Below are 19,562 nucleotides of genomic sequence, written 5' to 3'. Positions count from 1 at the left end.
CTGATCCAGGGAGCTAAGTTTAGCTACAGCCATTTCTAATCTTTCCTCCAGGGACGCAGCCGAGTTCTGCCCTGAAGAGGCACCAGACTCCACTTCACTCTTCAGATGTGGCCCAGGCAGCTGCAGGTCCTTGTCATAGCCACGCTTCCTCCAGGCTGGGTGCATTCCAGTAGGTCCTACCTTATTCAGCTCCTCCTGCCTGCAATAGCCCTTAACGTTCATGGTTCCTCTTGGAATGCCTGGTGATTTCAGACCCCAACAACCCTAGCTCTGGTATTGCAAAGCTGTGGACAGCAAGTCACCTCTAAGGGCCTCGATTTCCTCTTCTGTAAGCCAGAACAGCACCCCTGAGAGCTGTCTTCAGGCGAAGCAGAGGGAATGACACTGGGCAGCCTTAAATGGCAGCATCATTTCACTGCTGCCAGACCTTTACCATGTGGTTTCAGGACGGCTGGGTTGATGACAGGATTTGAACTATTACAGAAGGAAAGTAAAGGAAGGAGGAAAACCTGGCAAACAGTTTTCTTTTTTAACCCGATGTCTGGTCAACTGGAAAGAGAAAGTTTAGCGAGAGACACATCCTCCCCCATAGTTCACACACTGGAACTGGGCCACTGCCCTCCCACTGCTGTCTCATCTACTTGATTTCTAAGGACAGAAACAATTCCATCTCACAGAGGATATGTTTGCAAAACCAGCATCCCAGCCCTAAACTCAAATTAAATCTCATGTGCTTTACAACTTCCAGCAATTTGTTCTTTCATTATGTATTTGAATTTACTGAAAAACAAAACAAAAACCCCACTGCAGTAAGTAGTTGCCAAAATGGGCTACTAGAAAATGAGAGGTTCATCAGCACTGTTGTAACAAAAGGGTGAGTGCTACTTGAGAGGCTGAGGCAGGAGGATTGCTTGAGTCCATCAGTTCGGTACCTGCCTGGGCAACGTCACCAAACCCATCTCAAACAAAAAATAAAATGTAGACAGCAACAAATAAGTGTCACACTTTTGATAGCAATTAGCACCAAACTAAAGTTCAGTCCATCTAGTGCTTGGTTCTCTATTTGCTATGTCAACAAAGTGTGGTAATCAGTGCATAGCCTGGCCCTCTGGAGCAGAGTACTTCTACTGATGCCGTCGCCAGAGCCCCAATCTGACCATAATCCACCCCTAGCTCCAGGCCGTTCACAAAAAAGCAAAGCAGCTGAGAAACTTGTGAAAATAAGACTTGCCCAAAATGTAGACTTAAAGCATCAGCCGTTCTGGCTCTAAAGGTGAGGAGGTCAATACAGGTTTCCTTTCTAGGCGGTTTGGTGGCCTCATGTCCTGCTCAGTTGAAAGGTCACAGGTGGTGCACGTGGCCAGATCTCAGCCAAAGCCACAGCTCAGCTGGTTAACTGAACAATGGCTCCCAGGTCCAGATACTGGGTGACTGTGCACCTGACACACTGCATCTCATTTAATCTAAACAGTATGACGACTCCCATTTTTTTGAGGAAACCAAAGCTTAGACATTAACTTAGCCAACATCAAAAAGCAACGTAAGTCCACACTTTCCACTGTGCAAGGACTTGCAAGGTAGACAGTGTAACTATCGATATCCACATCTGGGCATAGTGGCGCAGGCCTGTAACCCTGGGAGGCTGAGGCAGGAGGTTTACAAATTCAAGCCCAGCCTGTGCAATTTAGTGAGCTCCTGTCTCAAAATAAAAGGTAGACTAGGGATGTAGTTCAAAAGCAATCTTCAGTACCGAGTTCAATCTTTAGTACTGGGTGGTGGGCAGCAGGTGGAGAGGATGACAAAACTACACACTACACCAGGCTGAGACACTAGGTACAATTTATTCCCTAAGAATTAAACTGCAAAACCTGAACAAGGACAGTAATCACACTCCTGACAGAGCCTGAGTACTGCAGATATGGCACTGAGCTGTGAGACAAGGCGAGGACGCAGCACACGGAAGTCACCCTGCATAGCTGGAAGCGTAGCAAAGGGAAGGGGTCACAGCGCCACTCTGTAGGATGCTAACCCAGCCTCATCCTTTCCACCACAGGCTGCTCAAAGAGGCTTTCTCTACCAGACACGGAGTCACTGCAACACAGGGCCACTTTGCGCTCTCTGCAGCAGGAGGTGGCGAGTTCTGTTCAATGGGCGATGGACTGTGGCAGCTGCAGGGCGAGGCCGAGGGCAGGGGTGCCCAGACTCTCCTGAGGCTGCCCAGGCCTCTGCTCCTCATAAAGAACCCTTGTGCTGCCTCCCCTGGCTGGCGCGATGGCCGACAGGCCTGCAGGCCACAGGTCACTGACTCAGCACGCCCACCCCTCCACCAACACTCTGAGCCCAGACCGCAGGAGGACATGGGCCAGAGAACTCTGATGAACAGCCTCAGAAGTCTTCTTCCTCTCTCCTTGCCAAATCATTTCTCAAATTTGCTGCTGACAAAGGAAACTCATGGAAAAACTTATGTCCTCACGACCCACAGGAGGAAGGGTATGAGAGGCAAGACATGAAAGCGGCATGCCTACCCTGTTTGAGCTCCTCCCTAGCCGACTGGCTGGGAGTCAGGCCCCCTCTGAAATAGCTGCCCGATCTCTCTCAATCCAAGTCCTGGGATGAAGGCAGAGCTCTGACATGTGTATGCAGCAAGGGGTGTTTGAACTGGAAGTGGCCCCAGGAGCTAAAGCTAGCTCAACACAAAAAGCAATCATTTCATGATCTAAAATATCTAGGTAGAGCTGTGATGAAAACATTTATATTTCCCAATGACAGGTATTTAAAAGGAGACCTTGGAGGCAGGCATCTCTGGTACCTGTGCTATTTATTATTATTGGACCATACCTTCACATGCAACTTTTGGCACTTTAACTGCTCGTAATTAGCCTAAAAAATCATATTAGTAAACTTCAGCCTTAAAAAGAATTACCTTACGAAACAAAGCAGACCAAACAAAATTCTTGAGGCCCTGGTTTATCCCCACAGGAAACTACCTCAACACAAGGACAGCCCAGGTAGCAAATCAAGAGTCTGGATGAAGTTATGTATGTGACACTGATTTGCCAATCAATTCAGAGATCAAAGCTCAACTGGTAACCAAACCTCCTGGTCACTCTTTCTTTCTCTGAGTTAGGAAATGGGGGTGGAATATGTGGCTTCCATCCCTAAGAGCCAGACCCAGCCTTGCAAAGATGGGCCTTGGGCCTCTGCAAGCGAAGTGGCACCTGGGTGTGAGCTCCGCAGGGAATGGCCCTGGACATGGAAACCAAATCCAGGCTATGCTGGGGACCCTCCTTGGAACAACACTAGGGGTTTGCTCAGGAACAGCGCCAACTGAAATGTCAGCCACCCACAGCCGGAGCAGCAGGAGCCTCCTGGACAAAGGGGACATTTGAAAGGTGTCAATAAATTGCTCCTCAAAGCAACATGTTTTCCACCTTCTCAAAAAATTTTGCTTGATGCTTCTGAATTTTTTAAGCTCAGTAAATAGAAGTGAATTTAAGGTTATTTCACAAAATTTTGTTTCTTAAAGCTCAGTTACTAGATGGTCAAGGAAGATAGACTATTTTATCACATATACACTAAAATTAGTCAATGAAGTTTCCTTTTAAAAGAGAACATTCATTGAGGAGACAAAGAATAGATTAAAAACAGAAACAAAATTGTGCTGAGTCTGAAAGGAACAATACCAGGAGAGAGGGGTACACAGGAACACTACTGAGGTCACTCTGCTCGCTGCTCACAGATTTCCTAATGTCACACTACATTTACGTGGAAGACAAACTGTTCTCCCCAAGGACTGAACTTTACTAACCTGACCATGAGATACATCAATACCAGGAGAACCTGGTTCTCAAATAATGTTGGATAAGAAGGAAACAAGGGGAAAAGTAAACATTATTCATTACAAAAGTCACTCCCAAAGAGCAAAACTTTAGCTCTATAAGCACTATTAAAATACCTTTCATTTAAAAAACTCCATAGGAATGCCCATAGCAGTATTATATTTAATAGTCAAAAAATGGGAACAATTCAAATGCCCACCACACAAATGGTGAACAGATTAAAAAAAAATGTGGTCCTTTCACACAGTGGAATACTATTTAGCAATAAAAATGAACAAAATCCTGACACACGATAAATGCTATAATACAAGTAATCCTCAAACATATTATGCTGAATGAAAGAAGCCAGACACAAAGGTCACTTATTGTGAGTCTACTTACAGGAAATCCAGAGACAGAGGGTGGCTGAGGGAGTGTCCGGCTGGGAGCTGCTAAGTGCGAACAGGCAGGAGAGACCTCACTGGGATGATGGAAACGTTTTAAAAATGGGCTTATGGTGATGTTTGCACAACTTGGCAAATTTATTGAAAGTCATTGAATTTACACTAAAAAAAACTACATAAAAAGTTTCCATAAAACCCAGTTATTTACTTAAGCATGCTCCTATTTTGCTCACACCGAGTTTAATCATCTCCCATTGAGTAACTCCTAAGTCGCTCAACACTGTTCAGGTCTCAAATCTGTTTCAGAGGCTCAAAGTTCTCAGCACAGGAAAGCTCCAATTATAAAGTCTGTTACTTGCCGTTTTCATCTTTATTAAACCACAGCTATTTAACAAAATTGCAGCAGGAAGTTAGACAGACCCCGAGTGTCAATTAAAAGGAAACTGAGTAAGATTCCTAAATGGAAGTACAGGCTTGGGCATGCTCCCTTTAAAGGCCCTGCGTGCCGCTGGGAGCGGAGGTGGGGGCCTAGCACCTGGGACCTGGAGAGGGCAGAGGGGCACAGGGGAGGCGGTGGCACAGTGTCAGCTTGGTGCTACACCACAGCGCGGGATCCCAGAGAGCATGGCCACTGCTTCCTGAAGAGGTGTGGGCAGCAGCTCGTGTGCTTCTCTGCTAGGGAGGCCCAGTGATAGCGCAGGCCAGGGAGTCTAATCAGAAGCTTGCTTTGCTCCATTCCATCCATTTTTATTACATTTATTTACTGTCAAAATCCTTTTGGAATATAAAGCTAGAACTACTCTAGTCCTTAAAAGTTAGAAAAGAGGAAGAAAAAACCCCGCTTTATAATGTTGCTTATTTAAAATGGGGGAGGGTCCTATAATTTATTAAGATACTTTGGCGCCTTGCTGGGAGTTTATCAGGATGTCCGTATCTTACAGCTCTGAGGGGTAGAGGATTGGCATGGGTTAAAAGACATCATTCAGAAGAAATATGATACAAGAGAAAGAATGGGTAGGGAGAAAAGCGGGGAGGAAGAGAAAGCAAATGGGTGGGGCGGGGCAGACTGGAATGCTTAGGAGTATGCTTAGTTCTCTAAGTGCGAAATTATCTCAAAAAATTAAAAAAATTAATTTACAACTGGAGACGTGTGTTCATGAAAACAATCATAAGTATGACTAAAGATGACCATTAACAAAGACAGAGTCAGTTAAAATCCTCTCACTAGACAGGAGAAATGCTGGGAGAGGCAGGGAAACCGAGGTTCTTCTGAAAGTGGTTTCCATACACCAAAGCCCTCTCCCAGTCTCAGCCTCCCCGCTTGCAGGCCTGGGGACACAGCTGCCTGGGTTGCCCTGGCAAGGCTTTGGCAGCGAAGTTGCCATACACTACCCCTGGGGTACATGTGCTCTCTGCCAAGAACTTATGTGAATGGCTCCTGCCCACCTGCCCTCCAGGGCAGCTGTACCATACTGACTCACAGGAGCACATTCAGAGCTCTCCCCAGAGGGAGGACGGCAGAGACCCATTTAGGCCTGCGCCCAGTGTCTTCCTCCTGGCTTGTCATCCACCAAGCAGTACACGGGAGGCTCCAGAGCGTTTTCTGGCCAGCTCACAGTTGACATTCTGAAGCTGACCTGTTCAATTGTCTGAACCTCCAAACCATCCCCATGCCAAGCCACGCTCGCGATCACCATGGGGAGTGCAGCTGTGACACGATACTGCACTCTTCTCTGCTGGCTTCTGGGCAAGAGGTGTTGCTTGCTTCTAGCAAATACGCAAATTATTTTCTTAATCAAAGCCTGGGCCTGCCCCCAGAACTGGGAGTGCACTCGAGCTTGGCCTTGTTTCTAGCAAACCCAAGTGGCTTCAGCCCCAGCTGGGCATGCGGGTAGCTCAGAACCTCTTCCTGTTCCTCCCGGCTTGTGCCAGCAGGGCCTGTAGGGAATGCAGACATTATCGCAGGACTTGCTTTGGCCCAATCCTCTTAGTGAATGAAATCCTCTGAGACTCAAGGAAGCAGTAATTATTTTAAATACCTCTGTCCAGGCTGAGTACACAGTGTTGAGGTAGGTGGACTGCATTTTGTATGGTGGAAAATTAATAATCTGGTTGTTCTCTGTGTCATAAAGAAAGTGACAAACTTTCTCTAAAGGAAAGAAGCATAATCCTATTGTTTGGGACCCAAATAATTCTCTGAAATTTTGGCTTTTGACATTAATAATCACTTGTGTTAAAATTTAAGGGAAAAAAATTCATCAGTTTTGCTAGGCTGACGGCAAAAACAACTATGATAAGATTTGTCACATGACTGAATGGGCAGAGAACAGTGGTTGCTTGTGAACTTGAGACTCCCATTCTGACTCAAATATTATTCAATACAATGTGAAGAAAGCAACAAGGAAGGACTTTTGTATCATGTTTCTACCACAATAGTGTATCTTGTATGTTCTATTCCATATCCCCATGTACTTATACACATTTACCTATTTTTATTGTGGTAAAAAAGACACACTAGCATTTTAACCATTTTTAAGAGTATGGCTCAGTAAAGTATATCCATCTTGTTGGAAACATCTCCAGAGTCTTTCATCTTGTAAACTGGAAACTCAATACCCATTAAACAAACTCCCCATTTCCCTCTGTTTCCCCTTAGCTCTTGGTAATCACCATTCTACTTTCTAGTTCCATAAACTTGGCTATTTTAGACACTTCAAGTCAGGTAGAATTACACAGTATTTGTCTTTTTTTGTTTTGTTTTGTTTGTGCTTCTGGGGAGTGAACCCAGGGTCTCTGAACTGAACTATATTGCCAGCCCTTTTATTTACATTTTTAATTTTTTAAAATTTAGAGATAGGGTCTTGTTAAGTCTCTAAACTGCCCAGGCTAGGCTCCTGCCTCAGCCTTTCAGAGTGCTGGGATCACAAGTATATGCCATAAATAAATACCAGCTAGTACAATGGTACCTTGGTTCATACCAGAATCGGAGAATGAATTCTGCCACCAGAATTGTGGAAAGAATTAAGTTCGTGAAGCAAGGCATGACTGTACTTATCCTTTGGCTTATTTCTCTTAGCATCATGTCAAGGTTCATCCCTACTGCAGTGTGTGTCCGATACAGGTTTTGCAAATATTTTCACCTATTCCGTAGTTTACCTTTTCACTGTGTATTCTTTGACACACAAGAGTTTTAAAATTTGATGTAGACTCCCAGCTATTTCGTTTTTGTTTTGCTGCCTGTGCTTTTGGTGTCATATCTCAGAGAGCACTGCAAAGATCAGTATCATGACACTTTCCCTCTATGTTTTCTTCTAGGTGTTTCATAGTTTTTTAGCTCTTATTTTAGGTCTTTAATTCATCTTGAGTTAATTTTTACATATAGTGCAAGGTAAGGGTCAATACTTTCTTAAAAAATAGCTATACAGCATTCCACTGAATAAATGTTAGGCCAGTTAACTTTGATTATCAGCACCATTAGGATTAAGAGACTCCTGGAGGTGTCGCTGGGTCATGGGAGCACTGTAGGGATCAGTGGATTAACCCCCCGATGTTCCCAGCTTACTGTGCTGTTACAAGTGGGGCACCGGGGCAAGGGCAAGCCTTTGGAGGGTACATCTGTCACTGGCACTCTCCCCTATCCTCTGCTTTCCAGCCACCAGATGGTCCTGCCTCAGGGCCAGCTGACCATGGACTGAAATTATAAGCTAAATAAACCATTTTCTCCTTTAAATTGTGTATATCAAGCATTATTTTTATCCCCAAAGCTGACCAATACAAATGTACAAAAACGCAGTTTCATTGTTTTGGTATTACAAACAATGATGACACAGATACTCTTTACATAAGCTCACATACCTGAGAACAATCATTTCCCAGCCTGTGTAGGAATTAAAATCAACTCTTAGTTGGCTTGTTTCAAACTGTATTTTTCACTTCTTCTTTTCTATTAAATTCCCTTACTCTGAAATCCTTAAATATGAGATGTATTTTAGAACTCAGAAATTTTCAGGTTTTGGAAAAGTAATAACATACATATGCTATACAGGACAAAGCATCACCAGTTGAGGTCTGGGCTAGCACCTCAAAAATTAAATATGCTAATATTTCCACAATAACATACACACAAGTCTTTTTCTCTCTCTCCCTTCCTCCCATTTCCAGTGCTGAATGGAACCCTAGGTCTTATATATGCTAGGCAAGTGCTTCACCACTAAGCTGCATCCCCAGTCCTAAGCATACCATCTCTGCTATTGCCATCAACACCATAGTGACTATCTTCAGGCATCATGCTCTAGGATATATATATTTTTGTGTCTAAGATAGAAACCTGCATAAGAACTGCTGGGTCTGAGTATGCACCTGACAATTTTTAATACAGATATTCCTTGTTTAATGACCTACCAGTTTAATGACTTTTCGGACGTAAGACCTGCTGCTTGGACTTATGATCCATCTTTGTTTTTGGTACTGTACAGTTTTTGTACACCTTTTTTAGAGCCTCAATATCTCTTTTTTTGTATAGTACATCTTCTTTATACAGTATTGTACTTTTTGCTGACTGTACTGTTCAGTATAGTAGTTTTAAATAAAGTTACACTTCACATTATTTGCACATGAGTTATGCAAATAAAAGCAAAGTCATCAAGTTGGACTTTGGTTAACCATTTCTTTTCTCTGAATATTGTATATAGTATATTTGACCCCTCATTTAGCAACCAATTCATTTAACAGCTGAGTTGCAGGAACAAGGAATGTCTGTAGCCTGTCCAAATCACTTCCAGAAATGGCTATTCCAACTTATATCCCAATGAACAAGGGTTTAAGATATATATTTCTTCTTAGCCTCACTATACTGGATATTATCCTCCCTAATCTGATGGGTAAGAAGTACAATTTCATTACATTTTAAGTCTAGTTTTTTTTTTTTTTTTTTAAATCTGGAAGGTTGGGGGCCTAGTATTTACTTTACTTTTGTCTGTTTGGACTTCTACTTTTAAAAGTACTGGGGACTGAACCCAGGGCCTCTTGCATGCTAGGCAAGTACTCTACCACCAAGCTATAACCCCACCCTTACTTTACTTTTATACAGTAAAAATGGATCATGGTGAATGCAGAGATAAGATTCAATTCAAGTTTATACACTGGCACAGTATTGTGTGGAAAATATAAAATATGCTCCAAACATCATTAAAGTACACTGAGAGCCACAAATAAAATCTAAAATACACGAGTTCATGGACGTTCACTGCCCTAGTACTACAAATAGGGTAAGTAAGTAAATGGAGACCTGTTTAAGCCTATTCTCTTGGCAAAATTATTTAGTAGGTTCCTTTTTACTTACAAAGATGCTATGATTTGGCTCTTGCATTATATGGTCACAAAACTATTACTATTATTTTTGTGGTACTGGGAATAAAACTCAAAGGCACTCTATCACTGAGTTACATCCTTCGACACAGGGTCTCACTAAGTCCTCAGGTTGGGCCCAAACTTGTGATTTTCCTGCCTCAGCCTCTGAGAATGCTGGGATTTGAAGTACTGTATATATACCACCAGGCCCAGAAAAATTTAGATTTAGATATACTGTGACTCCTTAGCCTCTAGAACTATTATCAGGTGAAAACAGCTCAAGTCTGACAGTTTAGCTGAGTTTGTGGCAGGGTAAGCCAGTCCACCAGCACTTTTTCAGAGCCAATGGGATTGTGTGCTCATAATTCTGGCTTTCCACTGGGGATCACTGCAAATCACAACTATTGAAGTCATTTGTTTCTTGCTGGACACCAAAGGAACAGCGGTGCTGCATCTGAGTGCTAAGGTATCATGCAGGGTTGGGGCAACGTTTCGGGAGTGTAGGGTGGTGGATCTAGTTAGTGGTAAGGGCTTATGAGCCAATGGGCAGGGCATAGAGTCAAAAACCAAATTATTAAAATCAAAGCAAAGAACAGGAGGCACAGAGATCAGGAAGCTTCAATGGGTAAACATGGAGCAACAGTCCAAGTCTTCTCTCTGCAAGCAGCTGCTGCAACCGGTTTCTTGGGTATCTGGAAAAGGCTTAATCAAGTTATCTCTTCTCTGGTGTTGGTATACCGCTTTTTATTTCACAGCCTCAGGGTTAAATATAACACCAAGTGGTCTGGAATGATGTAGGGCTAGTGAACTGCCTCAAGAGACAAGGATTTAAATAATGGGGGTCTAAAGATGTTCTGAAAGATAAAGAGTGGCAAAAAGTAATAGGAGAAAAAACACTGTGAAAGTAAAGGCTTGATTCTGCCTCCCTCTGGCTTAGTCCTCAAAGCTCAGGAGAACCACAGTGCCCAGTGCCTCGGGCAGCACCGGGTGCCGCTCTTGCCAGCTCTGTTAATAAATGCAGCAGCAAGACAGAACTGCCCGGCCTATGCGCTCTGAAGAACCCTGGACACTAATGCCTTGTGTCAGACTCGAATAGACTGTTCCAAAGTGCTAAGATTTCTTAGGAAGGAAAGATACCATTAATCCTGCCTAGTAACCAAAGCAGAGGGTACTGTAGGGGTACATGGGACCCACGAGTTCATCCACGATCCTTCAACGGGCTGGGCAATGGAACCACAGAGGAGCTTCCCCCAGAGATGGTTGAGCCTCAGCCTAGGACTCCCTGAACCAGCCTGTCAGGAGCAGAGGGCCCAGACCTGCACTCTGCAAAGCCTGTATAGCTCAGCTCGAGGGTGTCTGCTGGCGAGATAGAATGTAGGTGGTCATGGCAGAGGCCCTGTGGGGAGCACTGACCACAGTTGGCCATTGAAGCTGAGGGCTACAGATGGTTCTCAGCAGCAGTGGACACCGACTCTGGACTGGGCTTTGTTTGCCTGATTGTGGGTATAATAGTCGGGGTGCTATAAATGGTACCAAGAAGATGGTACACAAATTTGGATGGCTGAGTATCTTCTTCAGGCCATGGACATACTATGAAGTCCCTTTTCTCTGATAACAGCAGAGACCCTCCTCGGAGTAACAGTCAGAGAGAAGTGGGACAGGTAACTGCAGCACCAGCTGTTTGAAGCAGGAGGCACTGGCTCACACCATTCACTCATGTGCTGAGTGTGAGTGGGGCCAGAGCAGCACGGTCACAAACAGTCCCAGTTTCTTGGTGGATCTGTGAACAAGGATTGGGAGCCTGCTGGCTTAATGATCATACTTTTTCCTTCCCTTTATTGCCTCAGTTTCTGCTACCTGAAGTGGAAGCCACAGGACCAAGGGCTGCAAAAGTACTGGGAGCAGGGATGATTTCTAACTAAGCTAGAGATTGTTTTAAAGCCTTATGTCAGGGGGCTGGGGATTTAGCTCAGCGGCACAGCGCCTGCCTGGCAAGCGTGAGGTTGTGAGTTCGATTCCTGGTACCAGAAAAAAAAAAAAAAAAAAGCCTTATGTCAGAATTCCTAAGGACTTGATGGCCATGGTTTGGGTTTCACCTCATCGAGCAATATTGAGGATAACAGTGAGTACAGGATCTTCCCTGGTGGCACAGGCAGCTCACAGCTCTGCACCCATGTCACTTTACCTATCTGCGTGGGAGTGGACTGAAGGAGGCACCTAGAACCTGGACAAGCACCACAGCCCATCCCAATGTCCCAAAAGTGGGGAAGTTTGGGTACAAGCAAGAGAAAAGAATAGTAGCTGAGATAAAGGAATGAACACACAGGCTATGTAGAGGTAACAGTACCTCCCATACTACATTAGAACCTTAAAACAGACTCAAACAAGAGGGGACTTTGTCTGTTAGCTCAATTAACTGAATGCCTCGGGAGTGAGGCCAGGTGTCTGGAGGTGGGATGAAGGACAAAGATGTATTTCACAACATCACAGCCCCAGTAAAGACTGAGTCAGTGTCCTCTTCCAATTTCCTGGTCCCCAATGAGGTAGTACTAGGAGATGGGCCTGAGGTGATTAGGGTTAGATCGGCCAGGACAGTGGGCCCCACAGTGGGCTGGTGCCCTTATGAGAAGAGACCACCAGAGCTTCCTCTTCTTCTCCTCCACGTGTGGACAAGCAAGAGGGTGGAAGGTGCAAGCCTAAAGGACAGCCTGTACCAGGGGCCTGACCTGAAGCACCCTGGCTTGGACTTGCAGCCTCCAGGACTATGAGAAGCAAGTGTCTGTTGCTCAAGCCCCTGCCTGTATTATTTTGCTATAGTAGCCCAAACTAAGACAGAAAACATGCAAACGCGCTACTACTGTGGAATCTGAAAGGCCTGTAAGTAGCCCAGATTTATTTCTAAACCTTGAACTCAAGCAATGAAATGAAAAAATTGATAAAAGCTTTGGAGGGGTTCCTGGCAAAGCTGTTGTGTACTTACAGCTCCTGACCTATTTATTAAAAGGCAAATCACAACCGAATTCTTAGTCATAAAGACTCCCTCACAGCCAGTGTTCAGCACAAATGGCGCAGCTACCCTGCCCTGTGCTCTCCAAAGACTGTGGGATGCGCCTGCTCGGCTGGAAAGGTCTAGTAGCAAGAGACTTAAAGAGACATAGTTTACCCTTTTTTTTCTTTTTAAAGAAAGCAAGAAGGCATAAAAAGTTAATAAATCAACCATTTCATATGGTTCAAATGCAAATTTTTCAGAATAGCCTGAGCAGGGCCATCTCCTTGGCTGGAGGTAACCAGCCTTTCTAGGCGGTCAACACTAGAGGTTTAATCAGCTGTCACTGCCCTCCCACCTCCTGCTCCCCACGTTATAGTCTCCTCCCTGAAACTCTGAGTGACCTCCAGTCTCCCACTCACAGGGGCTGCAGCTCACTTCTGATCAGGGGCGTGCTGTGGGGACTTGGGCCCTGGTGCTGAGCCATAAGAAAGGAGGGGAATCAGGGTTTCTTTGGCAGCTTAGAGCCTGTGTACAGCACAAGAGAAATTCTGTGTCAGCGACCTAGACTGGTAAACAAATGCATGGCCCCATAGATGCTGCTTCTCCTAGAACCACCCGAAGGGGAAGGCGGGGGGTTTACTGCCGTTGGCCCACAACCACAGCTCCAATGACATGCAGAAGTGGGAACACAGACAGCCTGGGAGCGAGGCTCCATTTGCTGCTTGCTGAGGCTGACTAACCTGCTGTCAGGTAGGAGGAGCTGGGACAGGCTGACACCGCATCCCTTTGAACTTTTAGACCAATAGCACATATGGTTAACCAGAGTTAGCTGAACTCTAAGCTTGCTTTCAAATCTAACATACAATTTACAGAATGGTTTTCTGTGGATACTAATTTTCATGGCCTTTTCTGATTATAAGAAATATGTTTTCAGCACAACTAAAAATAATTAAGAGCCAGGTATGGCTGTGTGTGCCTATAGTCCCAGCTACCTGGAAGTAGATTCAGGAGGATTACTTGAACCCAGGAGTTTGAGGGTCCACCTGGGTAGCAGAGACCCGTCTTAAAAAAAAAAAATTAGAAAGTGCTTATATTTGCAATTGTAAAAACACATGAAACAATAATAACAAAAAAAGGATAGCTGACTGGCTCAGTGAATACATTTACATGAGGTTTTAAGTTTCTGTGCATTGGGTATATATACAATTTTTCTTCCTAAACAGAAATACAATATGGATATCTTCTGATTCTGACCCTACTTTCTCCCTTACTGTACCAGGGACTTTTGCCTATGTCACAAATCAAGGTCTCTCAGCTTTTCTAATCCACCCCGAAGTCAGTACTCTATTTTACTCAACCTATTCCTACTGGTGAATATTTAGGCTATTTCCTTTCTGTTTTGTTTTTGCCTTTATGAGCAATACCATGAAAGTTTGTATATTTATCTAGTTATACTCCCTTTGAAATTTTTGCTATTGTGAATTACAGTAATATAGGAAATGCTCATGAGACATAAATGTAAGCCAAATTAAACTTCTCCTCCTTAGACTGCAACCACGAAGGTCAAGAAGCTGGCCGTGACCAGCACCCCAGGAGTACCCTCATAAAAATGCTCACTCATGGTTGGGTGTAGCTCAGTGGCGAAGTGCCTGCCTAGCGCATGTGAGGTCCTGGGTTCCATCCCCAGGATTGCAAAACATAAACCAAAAAGCGCTCACTCCATCTTCTAGAAGTGACTATCGTCTTGATGCTGGCACTTCTTCACTTTTCCTTATAGTTTTTATTATGTATGTATGTATTCCCAGTGTTGTGCTTTTAATGTAACTGTGCATTTTTTTTCATGTCTGATGTCTTGGTTTAGCACTCAGACATCATTTGCGGAACTCACAACACTGCTGATGAGCTCTGCTCATGTGCACTGCCATACTCAGGAATAAAAACCGATTTATTTGCCCACTTCACTGCTGAGGAACACGTGGACTGTTCCCGATACTGAGTGACTTTGCTATGAACGCTAACACACCATGCTTTTGTGCATACACACCTGGGGGGAGTGCTGAGCCATGGAGAACACACATTTTCACTTTGGTCATAATATCCATCTGTTTTTCAGAGTGGGCCCATCAGGCTACACAGCCACTGGCACTGGGTGTCCATGAGCTCCTCTCACTCCACATCTTTGTACTTCTTGGAGTTAGCAATGCTGTAAAACTCATGGGTATATAATGATACAAATTCTTCTTAAGTACCTGGTTCCATTTTCTGTTGAACTTCCTGCTTCTTGTAGATTTGTGGGAGCTCCTAAAATTACCTGGGTGCTTATGCCTCAGAGGCTGCTACTGATGCAAACTTCCCTCTCCTCAGCTAGTAGTGGCTTTAAGGGCTCACAAGTTCTCGATGGATGGTACTTAAATGATTACCCTTCTATTGGATGTGCACTTTTAGTCCCTGAAAAAATCCTTTCTTCTACCACATCATGAATATTCTTCAGTGTTACTTCCTAAAGGTAGTTCTGCTTTTCATATTTAGTCTCTGATCCCCTTGAAGTTGGGTAGGTATGTGGGGTCGTTTCAGCGCTCTCTATGTGGTTGTCACACTGCTTCACTTCCCTTATTCTGAACCCATACCCCACTGCACTGTTATTAAAGCCTTTTAAAAAATAAATTTTAATATCCGATCAAGAAGAGATTTGCAAACTTTTTTGGTAAGGAACCAGTGGGTAATTATTTTAGGTTCTTCAGGCCACAAGTAGTTGCCTCTCACTGTATTTTTCCAATGGAAAAAAAAAAAAAAGGAAGAGCAAAAGAAACTAAGTCACAAAACATTTAGTACACAGGCCATAGTTTGCTGACCTCTGTGACAAGGCAGGCCCTTCCACTTTACTATTCTTAAAAAATAATGTGACATCATTGGGCCTTGGGGAATGTAAATCAAAACCACAATGAGAAAAAGAAAACAAAATGGGAGACTCACACTTATGGATTTCAAGTCTTAAGTATTCTACTATGAGTATCATAGTAGAATGGCACTGCATCAGGATGGATGGACTGACCAGGGGGATAGAACTCAAAGCCCAGAAACAAACCCACACACCTACAAGGTGGGGTAAAAAAATATGGCTAGTGTTTAAATTTTAAAAATTGTTACAGTTAAAAACATATTGCCATGAGTCCTCCTCAAAATACTATCCTTTGCTTTGAACACACTTATCCTATCATTGTTGCCCCTTTCTGAAGCAGTTCTAGAATCCTGTTTTGTGAGTGTCTTTGGTTGCACTGTCATGGCTGCCTCAATGTTCTGAATTGGTTCAAAACGTTTCTCTTTCCAATCATTTCGGGAAAAGTCGGAAGTCACAGATGCCAGACCCAGTGGGTTAGGTGGACGAGGACATACCATGTTCTTATGAGCTTGCCTTTCTGTTGGGTGGCACTCAGCAGCAGTATTTCCTGCACGTTTGATCATGCCTCCTAAAGACACTCAGAAGCTGCTTCAGAAAGGGCAAGAATGATGCAGTAAGTGTGTTCAGATCTAGGGGGAGTATTCTGAGGGGAATTCATGGCAATGTGACTTTTACTGTAATACATTTTAAAAATTTAAATGTTCACTGTACATTTCGATCACACTGCATGTGGCCATTTTTTTTGCCAAAGGACCCAAGACCCTTCAATGGGCAAGGAACAGAGGTCAAGAAATTATGCTGGAACAACTCATTGTTCACATGGAAAAGAATGGATGTGGACCCTACCTCACTCTAATACAAAATGCATCAACATTCTAAATATAAAGTAATAATCTAAATCTAAGAAGAAAACATAGGAATAAATTTTCGTGTCTTCAGACTTGACAATGAATTCTTAAATTTGACACCAAAAGTAGGAACAACATGAGAAAATAAAGTAGTTATCATTCTTTCTCAGGTTTCAAACCTTTTGTCCACACTTTCCTCTGGCCTGAAGTTTTCTTACGATTCCTTTAGTGAGGATTTGGTACTGGTCACCTCTCTCCGACCTGGTGTGAAAGTGTCTGGTCTCTGCTCTCATGTTATACAACTCTAGAGTGATTGTGAAGCTGTCTCACAGACACCATCTCAAGGTGTCATTACGCTCTGATTTCTGTGCAGCTTCGGGGAAGAAAACAGTCAAACTCTTACTCCTTGAAAGTCCATAAAGTCCACCTCTACCTTTTTCTATAACTGCTTTTAAGATTTTTAAAACACCACTTTCAACAGTGTCCAGTTTTCCTCACAGATATTTTCTAACTTTTATTTCTTTAAACACATTAAGTCTTGGAAGTTGAGGCAGGAGCAGTGCAAACCTGGGCAATTTAGGGACTCAGCGAGGCCTTGTCTCAAAATTAAGAGGAAAAAAGCACATTCAGCACAGCTGTGTCTCACAGGCCCTCTCCCTGAGGGCTGCACACAGTTCCGCTCTGTCCTTCGAACACTGGCACTGCCTAGTTTCCTTGTGAGTGTGGCCATCCCTGCGATATAAGCCAGCCCTTAAAAACATCTGTGGGGAATCTTGCAGGTTTGGAATTCAAGGGTTGTTTTTTTTAGAGAGGGTTTCTATTTGCCTCTCCCAGGTGTGTTGCATATTACCTGCTTGGTGTCACCTTAAATCTGCAGCACATGGGTTGGCATGCACTATTCTGGTGTGTATCTGTGTGACAAGTCCCTGGATCAGCCAGCCTGTGGTGGCTTTTATTTCGTCCTCTTACACTGGGTCTCTATTTTGTGAGTTCACTTTTGGCTCATCCTTGCCCTCTGTGGTCTCAGCCCATTATAAGGGGGTCTCTGGCCCAATCCCCCAATTATGACAATCTTAAATTTCCATCCCCTTTTGAGATTCCCCCAAAGATTATCAAAAACTAGAGCTCAGGTTCAGAGTTTTGATGACAACAGCTGCCAGGGCTCCACTGACTCTCAGGGCTTTCACCCCTTATAATCCTGCTGGCACTTAGAGGCTTTTGTAAAGTTATTTTTAACATTTTATCTAGCATTTTATGTTATTTTCAGCAGGTCTTTGGATAACTACTTCACTATAGCTAGAAGCTGGAAATGTTACAATTACTGCTTTAGGATAAAATCCTTGAAGGGTGAATTACTGTCAGGGAAGAGAACATGCTATGTTTTGACCCAAAATGGGAACCTTCAGCACTTTATATTAGCACTTATGTAGGATGGTACCTATCTCCTGCTGGTCAATCTGCCTGGAGTACTATTCTCTAAAATTACTACCAATCTAACCAACAAAAAACGTTACACTGTGATCACTTTAATTTGTATTTCCATGATTAGGAGTTAGGTTAGTGGTCTTTGTTTCTTTTTTCACTCAGTTTTCTATGGAGGATTAATCCCTCCTTTACTGCTTCATAAGAGCTTGCTCAGCTGGGTGTGGTGTTGCATATTTGTAATCCCAGCACTCTCAGGATGACTGCAAATTTGAGTTCTGCACAGGCAATTTGGCAAGATCCTGTCTCAAAAAAAAAAAAAGAACTAGGGATGTAGCTCAGTGATAGAGCACTCCTGGGTTTGAACATTAGTCTAGGAAAAAGAAAAAAAAAAAAGAGAAAAGAGAGAGTTTGCTCATTCCTGTGGTTGTTTTACATGCTTGCTTTCTTTTTCCTTCTTTTTTTTTGTACCGGCAATCAAACTCAGGACTTTGTGCTTGCTAGGCAGGTGCTGTGCTGCTGAGCTATATTATCATCAGCTCTCATGCTTTCTTAAAATGAAAAGAAACACTTCCTTTCTATATTGCAATTTTCCACCTAATTTGTCATTTGTAATTTTCTTCATGCTGACTTTTGACAAAAATTACAAATGTTCATAGAATCAAACCCATTATTCTTTTCTTTTAGGTTTTTGGTCTTGTTATCACAAGAGTATTCTCAACACATCACACTACCACCGCAGGGCCACTGTGTCACAGGCTGGTAACCCTCCAGAGGTATAGCCGTGAAGCAATGTGTTCCACAGGACCTGGGTTTCTAAAGGCTATCATGTACACATTTCGGTGTTAATGAAGTAAGGGGATAGGCCAACACTGGCAGAGACACAGTCATCCCAGCACAGGAAGTGCTCCCAGAGGGACTCCTGTCTGCTCCCAGGTAGAGCTCGGCCAGCACAGTCCTTCTCAGTTGCCCAAGTCTCCCACTCTCATCTGAGACAGGCCATGTTTTTGTCACATCAGGAAAATTTCCTCTCAGGCCTCCAATGGTTTCCTATCAGACACAGGATGGGTTTGGTTAGCTTTTTAAGTCCTTCTGAATTGAACACTACATTTCTACTATGAGTCACACCAAGAAAGTTAATTTAATTGGATGTTCAAAGCTGTCACATATATACACAGTACCAAACTTAAACTCAGATAGTAATTTCAGATCTGTAGTTCCAGTGCATCATGAATCTTTCACAATGTGGACCTGCTGGGGATCTGTCACCTCTCACCTGTCTACTCCCAAGGCTCTGTCTCATCCCAGCCTCTCCGCACTCTGGGACATAGGACACTGATGCCTTCAGGCCTTTGCATGTGCAAAGTGTACCTCACTCGAACATACATCTCCCTTCACCCAGACACCCCCTTTGGAGCTTTCCAGAAAGTGACTTGGTTAGGACTATAAGCCAAACAAGGTGGGCTAGGGTGCCCTGCCACACACTGGGTGCTGCTTCCACTTGTAATTTTTACAGACCACCCAGACCCTTGACACTAGGTAGCCATTAGGAAGTAGGAGACAGGATGGGGTGAACTCCATTCATTTTAAGGGTAAGACCCAACACTTAGTCTCATGGCTATTCCAAACTGTAGAAAAAACAGAAAGTGTTACCTGGATTTATGGCCATATTCTCAACTTGATTATCATAAAAGAAGAGAAAACAGGGGGCTGGGGATTTAGCTCAGCGGCAAAAGCGCCTGCCTGGCAAGCGCAACGTCGTGAGTTCGGTTCCCGGTACCGGAGAAAAACCAAAAAAAAAAACAAAAAAAAAACATTTAATTCAACAAATAT

At 43.7% G+C, this 19,562-nt stretch overlaps 1 protein-coding gene and 1 long non-coding RNA gene across 2 annotated transcripts in view; one reads left to right on the top strand and one right to left on the bottom strand.

Annotated features, from left to right (window-relative positions):
• The window catches only part of Gna12 (guanine nucleotide binding protein (G protein) alpha 12), a gene marked incomplete at its 5' end in the record, with an annotated part of 93,881 nt that overhangs the window by 18,938 nt on the left and 55,381 nt on the right, over positions 1–19,562 (bottom strand).
• On the top strand, positions 15,848–16,397 carry LOC102011284. Its single transcript, XR_263061.1, has 2 exons — positions 15,848–16,072; positions 16,211–16,397. It is a non-coding gene; the product is annotated as an uncharacterized LOC102011284 (long non-coding RNA).

Source organism: Chinchilla lanigera, unplaced genomic scaffold, assembly GCF_000276665.1.
Source record: "Chinchilla lanigera isolate Chin_1 unplaced genomic scaffold, ChiLan1.0 scaffold00059, whole genome shotgun sequence".
NCBI lineage: Eukaryota > Metazoa > Chordata > Mammalia > Rodentia > Chinchillidae > Chinchilla > Chinchilla lanigera.
The sequence above is the reverse complement of the archived record's forward strand: the minus strand, read 5'-3'. Positions and strand labels throughout refer to the sequence as shown.